This window comes from Bison bison, unplaced genomic scaffold, assembly GCF_000754665.1.
Source record: "Bison bison bison isolate TAMUID 2011002044 unplaced genomic scaffold, Bison_UMD1.0 scf7180017864079, whole genome shotgun sequence".
NCBI lineage: Eukaryota > Metazoa > Chordata > Mammalia > Artiodactyla > Bovidae > Bison > Bison bison.
Genome location: NW_011494651.1, coordinates 788,185 through 796,604, shown reverse-complemented (window position 1 = coordinate 796,604; position 8,420 = coordinate 788,185). Strand labels below are relative to the sequence as shown.

Here is an 8,420-nt window from a genome sequence, read left to right as displayed (position 1 = left end):
GGTCCCCAAGACCAAGCCCACCACCTCGTGGATTGAATAAATGGGTGACGTAGGCCGAGGGGGAGGACGGAGTGAAGGGGCAGAAGGCGTTTGTGACTCCAGACGGGGCTACAGCATTCCCCCCACCAAGCTTGCTGCTGGGACCCGGAGAGTCCTGGTCCCACCTGGACCGTCAGCCTCAGTAGAGGCCCTGGGTTCAGGCGTGTCCTCCCATGCCTGCCCACAGCTGCCTGCCAAGGTCCGGTAAGCGAGAACTGATTACCCGCCCCCATCCTGCCATCAGTATTTGGGGGGAGGCTTGTCGGGTGGCAGGAGACAGGAGGATGCCCGGAACCCCCATCACTGGCTGTGCCCCCGCTCCCGCCCTCCCAGGGGTTTGGCCTGAGCTGAACAAAGAACCTGAGTACAGCAAAGATTGGGGGCCTGGGTCACAGGCAGGGGACAAACCCAGGCTGCCGGCCTCTGTCCTGGGACCCAGCCCATGTTCACTCATGGAGCAGGGAGTTTGTAGAAAGCAGAAGCTTCGTGAGCTCTGCGTTCCCTCTTGGGAGTGGAAAGGGTGCGGATTTAGGCGTGTGTCTGCGTGATTTAGGTGAGTTTCTGTGTGATTTAGGCACGTGTCAGCGTGGGATGCACCGGATACCACGTTGTCTGGCTGGAATGAAGTCGCCCTGTTTCATGGGGTGGTGGAGTAAGAAGCCAGGTCAGACCCCTGTCTCTCTCTCACCCTCTAGCTACTGGCTCCTGCGAAAATCAGGTTGCCCATTCTTCTCAGGAAAGCATGGAGCCCATGGGCCTCCTAACATGCGGGAGAAATATGAAAGAATTTGCTTGTGAACTAGAGCTTGATAAAAGCCCTCCTCCCACAGCCCTTTCCACACACTGAGGGCGTGTGTGCTTGTTATGTCTATTCAAGGGTTGTCACCAGGAATTTACAGGAATTAAGGCAGGAGGAGGGAGCAGGCCATCGTAAGCAGCTTCTAGACACACAGACAGCCCTTGATGCAGAAATCTGTCATCCTATGAGATGAGCATCTTGCTTCAGCTTACGGCAGAGGAAAACTGAGGCTCAGGGAGGGAGAAAGTGAGTGAGCCAGGGTCCCGCTCTGCCTGCCCCCAAGCCTGACGCACTCTTCCCCACACGCTTCTGTCGGGGTCCACAGCTTTATTTCTGGCTTCAGAAGGCGTCATCCCTGAGTCACTGCTCTCAGTATCCCTGCCCGCATCTTCTTCCCCTGCCCCGAGGACGCTCTCCCGACGTGGACATCCCCTGGCAGGCCATGTCCCTACACCCATGTCCCCGATGGGGAGCCAGGTGTGCCAGCCGAACCTGGTGCTGGGTTGGCGTGCTGGTTAGCAGGCTGGATGTGGAGCAGGCAGGGGCCGGGTTTGGCTGGGCTTCCTGGGTGGCAGTCAGTACGCCTTCCAGCTCTGCTGGTGCCTGTTGCGGGTCCCCAGGTTGTCCCCAAGCTGAGGCAAGAACACAGACATGTTATTGATGGCCAGGCGCATGTCAAGGCCTCCTGGTGGCCGTCACTAAGTCACAGCCATTCGCAGAATCCAGAGAGCCTTTTAAGTGGCTGGGGAGGAGGAAGAACAGCTTCAAGTGGATTTTAGAGGCAAACACACGGGCTGGAGTCACAGCCCTCTCCCTGCTCCCTGCCACGGTATGAGTGTCCCTGACGCCACCAAGGCCTGGAAGTGAGATGCACGTGGAAACGAAGCCCATCTCCTCCCTGAGCTTCCCTCACAGAGATGTGGCTTCTGAGCTCCTTTGCTGGGTTTTTGCAGTCCAGTGATGCACGCGGTGGGTGGGAGCTTCCTGGGTACACAGCCCTTCACAGGCTGCAGAGCGTCCTCACAAAGCCCGTCTCCATGTGACTCCTCAGCGGGTGCTGGTGTCACTCATGCCCAGTTCACAGATGGGAAAACGGGCTCGAAGGGTCTCAGCCTGTTACCTACCGAAGGTGAAATACTGGGGTTCAGAGGGCGGACGGGGAGCCCGGCACATCCCCGCTGTGTTGAGCCTTCACATTGGACCTCAGGCGTCGGCCGCCCCAGCCCCACACCCATCATATAAACAGGGCCCCTGAGGTCAGCCACATCCAGGGCTTTGCTAGACAGAACTGGGTCCCTGCACGCCTACCTCCTCCCTGGGTGTTCTCCAGAGATGTACTTGAACCTCCCCGGAAGCTTGGGCAGTTCCGCCCTCCTCGCAGCTTACCTGCTGCTGCCCAGGTCTCAGCTCAAAGGCTGGGCCAGGCTGAGCTGCGGGCGGCCCGCGGAGATGTGAGCTGCGTGTTCTCTGGGCCCCACACTCCTCATAGTACTTGGAGCTCAGGCTCTGTGGCCAGGTGCCGGCTCGGACCCCGCCCCCTTCCCCTCCCAGCCTGGACAAGTCCCCCAGCCCGGTTTCCTGGGTGTCACGTGGGGAGGAGTCTGTGCTTTTTTACGGGGCTGTCGGCGTGAGACAGCCGTGCCATTGCAGGCCCGAGTGTCCCCGTGGACACCGTTGGGCCCACTGTCCCTGTGGCTGTTCTGCCCCCAGTTCTGTGTTCCGTGGTGCTGGGCCGAAGGCACCTGTGGGGGCGGCCTGCTGCCCCTCCTGGCTGGTGCTGGCTCTGTGTGATCAGGTCCTGTGGCCAGGTTTCAGGTGAGTGCTGGCCTCTTTCTGGAGTCCAGCTGGGAAAGGGGCGTGAAGCCTCAGGCGGTGCCAGCGTACATGTGGCCCTTCTGGCTCCATCAGGCCCCATCCCCAAGGCCCCTACTCCTGGCCAACCTTTGCTCATCTTGCTCTCTTCTGTGGTCAGGCTCAGGGTCACCTCCTCTAGAAGGTGACCTGCCCCCTCTGCATCACCCTCTCTCCACGAACAGGGCCGATGGTCTGTCCCCACTGAACTGTGAGCTCCCCAAGACGGTCCTCACAGATTCATGCCTGGAACAAAATGCTGAGTGGCAGAAGGAAGGAATGGATAAAGCAGTGAGTGCAGCTCCAAAGGCTGGGTGGGGCCTCCTCCCCGCCCCTGATACGGCCCCCAGTGCCCTGAACTTGGCCTCTCTCCACCGACTGGACCAAAGACCCACCTTCAACCCCCGGGTCTGACGCTCGTTAGGGGGGCAGTGCAGGTCTTTGATTGGGAGAAGGGTTCTGAGAGTCCAAGTTAGAAGGCGCACTCCCACCAACCATCAGCCTGGATGGTAGACTTGGCTGTGTTTCACCATTTTACACTCTCACCTACCACAAGGTCAAAAAAACCAGGCCATTCTCAGCTTCCACGGGATCTGTAATTCTCAGGACCTTCTGGCCCACCGCCTGGGTCTGCCGTTGTTCTGAGCAGTTATGAAAAGCAGAGCTGCAGGAGACAGAGGGTGAGCCCGCAGGAGCAGGGCCTGAGTCACAAGGGGGCAGGCTGGCCTGGCCTACACGGGCGGATGGCCCCTGCCGGCCGAGGTCACTGCCCCTCCCGGCCCTTACTCACTGTGAGCCCAGTGCTGTGCAGCTCGTGGGAGGGCCTGGGGCTGGGGACACGGGGAGGGGTCAGGAGGCAACCCCACAGCCAGAACCTGGTGATCCACATGCTCCCCTGCTCCCCACCGAGGTCTCAGGGATTGCCCTCGCGTGGGTCACAGGCTCAAAGCTGACTGACCTTGGGCAGGTCACTCAGCCCTTTAGTCCTGCCTGAAAGGGAGTAGTAGCTGTGAGCTCTGTCCAGGGTGCTGAACGAGTCAATTAAAGTCAGGCCTGCGTGGCATGTAGCAGGGGCTTGATAATGCTGGAGTCATCATTCTCTAATCCCTCTACTCATCCAACACATATTTGCTGAGCTTTTAAAAACTGGAATGAGCTGGAATGTTTAGAAGTTGACTTGTGAAAGTGAAAAGTGTTAATGGCTCGGTCATGTCCAACTCTTTGCGACCCCAGGGATTGTAGCCCGCCAAACTCCTCTGTCCATGGGATTTTCCAGGCAAGAATACTGGAGTGGGTTGCTATTCCCTTCTCCAGGGAGGTCTTCCTGGTCCAAGGATTGAACCTGCTTCTCCTGCAGTGCAGACAGGTTCTTTACCCTCTGAGCCACCAGGGAAGACATCCTAATGCTGGAAATTAAATTCCATGAATGGCAGTAAGCCGGCCAGCCCCCACTTCACAGCTCAGGTGGACACCTTCCACCCTCCCCCACCCCGCCACCCCTCTGTGCCTGTGACCCTCAGGTGACCCACGAGTCATCCTCCCTGGAGGATGCAGCCTCTGGTTTGTCCCACCCCATCCTTGGCCTGGCTGGTGTGAGTGGGTGGAGGCCCATGACCCCTGAGGGCAGGGAGCCCCATGTGTCTGTGGCTGCCCCTGCCCAGCCAAGTCCTCCTCAGCAGGTGTCCAGGTGCTCAGAGGCCTCACATGGGGGTCTGTCTGTCCCACCCTGGTGTCCCTTCTGATGTTTTCCTTCCTGAAGTGCTGCTTGTACCTTGTTTTTATTCTCAGCACTCCAGGGGACTCCAGGGCACCCGCCATCTTACTGGGGACAGGTGTGGGTGCACTCAGAGGGGCTTCTGGCCGAGGGTGGGGGCTCATGGCTGAAATCTGCCCTCCTTCTCCCTGCCGAGTGAGGGCCAATGAAATGGGCTCTCTCTGAGCCATGCCTCTCTGGCAAACCCCAGGGCAGGAGTAGGGTGAGAGGCCCACATGCCTGTGTGGCTTGAATAGAAACCCCCTGCCCCACCCTGAAGGCCCTGCCTGCATCCCAGCCTGGTCTGCGCCGTCCTCGGCAGCCTGACTGACCAGAGCAGCATCTCAGCCTGCTGCTCCAGCCCCCAGGGGTTGTCCTGCTCCTCCTCTGGTCATCCCTCATAACTTGAGATCCCAAATCTGAAATTAAAATATCTCTCTATCCTGTGGGCCCTGCTGCTCAGCGAGGCCTCATTATCATGGCTCACTAACCCAGGGATGTGGTCTGGACCACGCGGCTTGGAAAGTCACTCGCAGCAGGCGGGTATCAGCAGTGGTAATGCTGGTAGTTAGAACTGCACTGGGAACTCAGGGGCATCCCTGGTGGCTCAGACGGTAAAGAATCAAAAGTCTGCCTACAATGAGGGAGACCTGGGGTCGATCCCTGGGTTGAGAAGATCTCCTGGAGAAAGGCGTGGCAACCCACTCCAGTATTCTTGCCTAGAGAATCCCTATGGACAGAGGGGCCTGGTGGGCTACAGTCCACGGGCTCGCTAAGAGTCGGAGGCGACTGGGGGCTTCTCTCAGCTGTGGTGCCCGGGCTTCTCACTGCAGCGGCTTCTTTTGTTGCATAGCAGAGGCTCCAGGCACGCGGACTCAGAAGTTTTTGCATGGGCTTAGTTGCTCTGCGGCGTGTGAGATCTTCCCGGGCCAGGGATGGAACACATGTCCCCTGCGCTGGCAGGCGGACTCTTAGCCACTGGATCACCAGGGAAGCCCACTGCTAACGTAGCTTTCCCCACCAGTGAACTCTGGGCTTATGACTCGTGTCACGTCCTGATTATACCGCCCCCCTCGTCCCGTCTTCATGCCTTGTCACTCACATCCAGGCCTCCCTGGAGCCCCCTGCACTTGCTGCCTGGCCTCCCTGCCTCCACTAGTGCAGCTTCTGGTCCCTCTCGAATCTCCAGGCTGCCCGCCCATCTCTTACCACCGTTGACGGGTGCAGCTCTGTGTGTTTGCTGCGGGCTCCGTGGCGCTGGGTCCAGGAGCCTGACTGAGGTTTGCGAACGTCCTCTGTCCCTCGTGGCCCTCAGCAGGCCACACCTTCCCTGCAGTTCCAGGCGCTTTTCAGTGATGTGAGGACAGAAGTCTGTAACAGGACAGTAACAAACCCCGTCACAATGGTGAGGCCTGTGTACGCTTTACTTTCATAAATGACCTTGACCACTCCGAACTTTGCTCAGTGCTACCCAGAGATCATAGAGATTTCTTTCCCGATCTCAGTCCTTCCCTTCAACCCCCAGCCCTGTGGAGTTGGGACACGCTCTTCAGGCCTTAACTGACATAGATAGGACTGCGGATTCCTGTCCCAAAGCAGCACGCTGACTGTGAAGCTACCGAAAGGTGGCAGGGGGATGGGTGTTGACCCAGGTTCTACCCTCTGGGGGCTGGGTCTGGGCTCCTGCAGACGCCCCTCCAGAGGCCCCCCTTTCCCTTCCTTCCCATAAGGGCTGGCACTGCAGCAAGAAGAGGCCCCCCTTTCCCTTCCTTCCCATAAGGGCTGGCGCTGCAGCTCTTGCCATTTTTTTAATAGATAACTTTTTACTTTGAGATACAATTTACATGCATTGACATTCGCTGGTCTTCATTGTACTGTTTGATGAGTTTTGACAGTTTATACACACAGGTAACTAACTTACACTGGGATGGAGCAGACCACCGCCCCTGGGGGCATTGTGGAGCCTGGCCACGGTGAATCAGGGTGTGCACGACAGAGGGAAGGTCGTGAAACGTCTGCTCAGCCGTCCACCTGGCGGTGGGGGAAGGAGCCATTCAGGAAAGCACCTTGTGTCTGGGCGTGTGTCTGCGCAGAGGTGGCCTTGGCCCCTCGTGCTGCCTGCAGGGCTGCAGGGTTGTTAGCGCTCCCGGATGCCCTCTGGGCCGGGCTCTGTTAGGCAGCACCTCGAGGGAGCTCTGGCCCCGGTGAAGCTCCCTGAGAGGCGTCTCCTCCCACCCTGTACCTGTGGCCACGGGACAAACCTACCCTGGGCAGACGGTCATCCTGAGGACGTGGAGGCTGGTTCTGCTGAGAGCCAGCCAGCGCCCATCCGCGTGGCTCCACTGTGGCAGGCCTCGCCTGTGTCCTCTCATCTGTGCTCTGCGCGAATCGCAGCCAGGCCAGGACGCTTCCCAGAGCCGAGCTTTCAGACCCACCCACCCCCAGCATAAGGTGCGTCTGGCACCCAGCAACCTCGTGGGGAAGACTGAGCATTGCTGGGTGTCTCTCCTACGGAATGAGCGGGTCAGCACAGCGCCTGCCACTCGGGGCGCCCTGCGGCCAAGCCTCTCGTGGCCTCCTCCACGCTCCCTGCCCTGGGCCTGGGTCAACTTAGCGTCAAGTTCAGAAGATACCTTCTGGGGACCTGCCTGACCGTCTCCCCCCACCCCGGGTGCTGGTGGCCCCGTCCTAGAAATGGGGAGACTGAGTCTGGAGATGAAGGCGCTGGTCCAGAGTCTGGGGTTGTTTCTCTGGCACGAGGGCAGGAGTGGGGGCCGCCTGGTGCTGGGCCCCTCCCTTCCGGAGCTGAGTGTGGTTCCCCCGCACAGGACCGTGTGCAGAAGACGGATTCCTGGGACCCACCATGGCCACCAGCTCCCAGGTCCCAGGGCACCGCCAGGCATTGCAGTCCCCTCTGCCCTGCTCCGGATGGGCTCTAAGCGCCTCCTGTGTGCCAGACAGCGTGGGCTGGGCCATAGCAGCCGTGCCGAGCCCCGGGGGACCCGGTGCGCCTCTCTGTGTGTCCTTCCACCTCCCGTGGCCACGTCTTATCCCGCAGGACAGGGTCGCCCTGGGGTCCCCTCCCGCTGGCACCTCCCCAGCCACTCCCCTGGGGCAGGCCACTTTGCTTCCTGCCACTTTCCTCGTCCACGCTGGGGTCCTGAGCTCAGCTCCCAGAAGCACGGAAGCCGCCTAGACACGGTGGTGCTCTGTCGGTGACGGTCAGCACTCCACCCCCGGCCCTTCTGTGCTGGTGGGACCTGCGTCTCTGCTGTCTGAGCAGCGTCGGATCCCAGCTCGCATCCTCCCGTCCTGGCCTGGGACTTGCTTGGAGGCTGACCCCAAAGACAGGGCCAGCCACCTTGCCTTCCTTGCTTCTGTCCACATGGGGCCTGGCACCGAGTGGCTCTCGATAGACGGTGCTGAGCCCAGTTACTGCCCACGGGAGAAAAGGGAGATGCCTGCTAAGTCGCTTTAGTCGTGTCTGACTCTTGGCGACCCCACGGACTGTAGCCTGCCAGGCTCCTCTGTCCTTGGGATTCTCCAGGAAAGAATACTGGAGTGAGTGGCCATGCCCTTCTCCAGGGAATCTTCCCCACCCGGGGATCAAACCTGGGTCTCTTAATGTCTTCTGCATTGGCAGGTGGGCTCTTTACCACTAGGACTACCTGGTCAGAAAGGTTCAGTTCAGTCACTCAGTCGTGTCCGACTCTTTGCGACCCCATGAATCGCAGCACGCCAGGCCTCTCTGTCCATTACCAACTCCCAGAGTTCACTCAAACTCACGTCCATCGAGTCAGTGATGCCATCCAGCCATCTCATCCTCTGTCGCCCCCTTCTCCTCCTGCCCCCAGTCCCTCCCAGCATCACGGTCTTTTCCAATGAGTCAACTCTTCACATGAGGTGGCCAAAGTACTGGAGTTTCAGCTTTAGCATCAGTCCTTCCAAAGAAATCCCAGGGCTGATCTCCTTCAGGAT

At 59.6% G+C, this 8,420-nt stretch overlaps 1 protein-coding gene across 1 annotated transcript in view; it reads left to right on the top strand.

The window, feature by feature from the left end:
• PHF21B (PHD finger protein 21B) overlaps nt 1-8,420 on the top strand; it is a 103,280-nt gene that overhangs the window by 62,892 nt on the left and 31,968 nt on the right. The window lies entirely within an intron of this gene.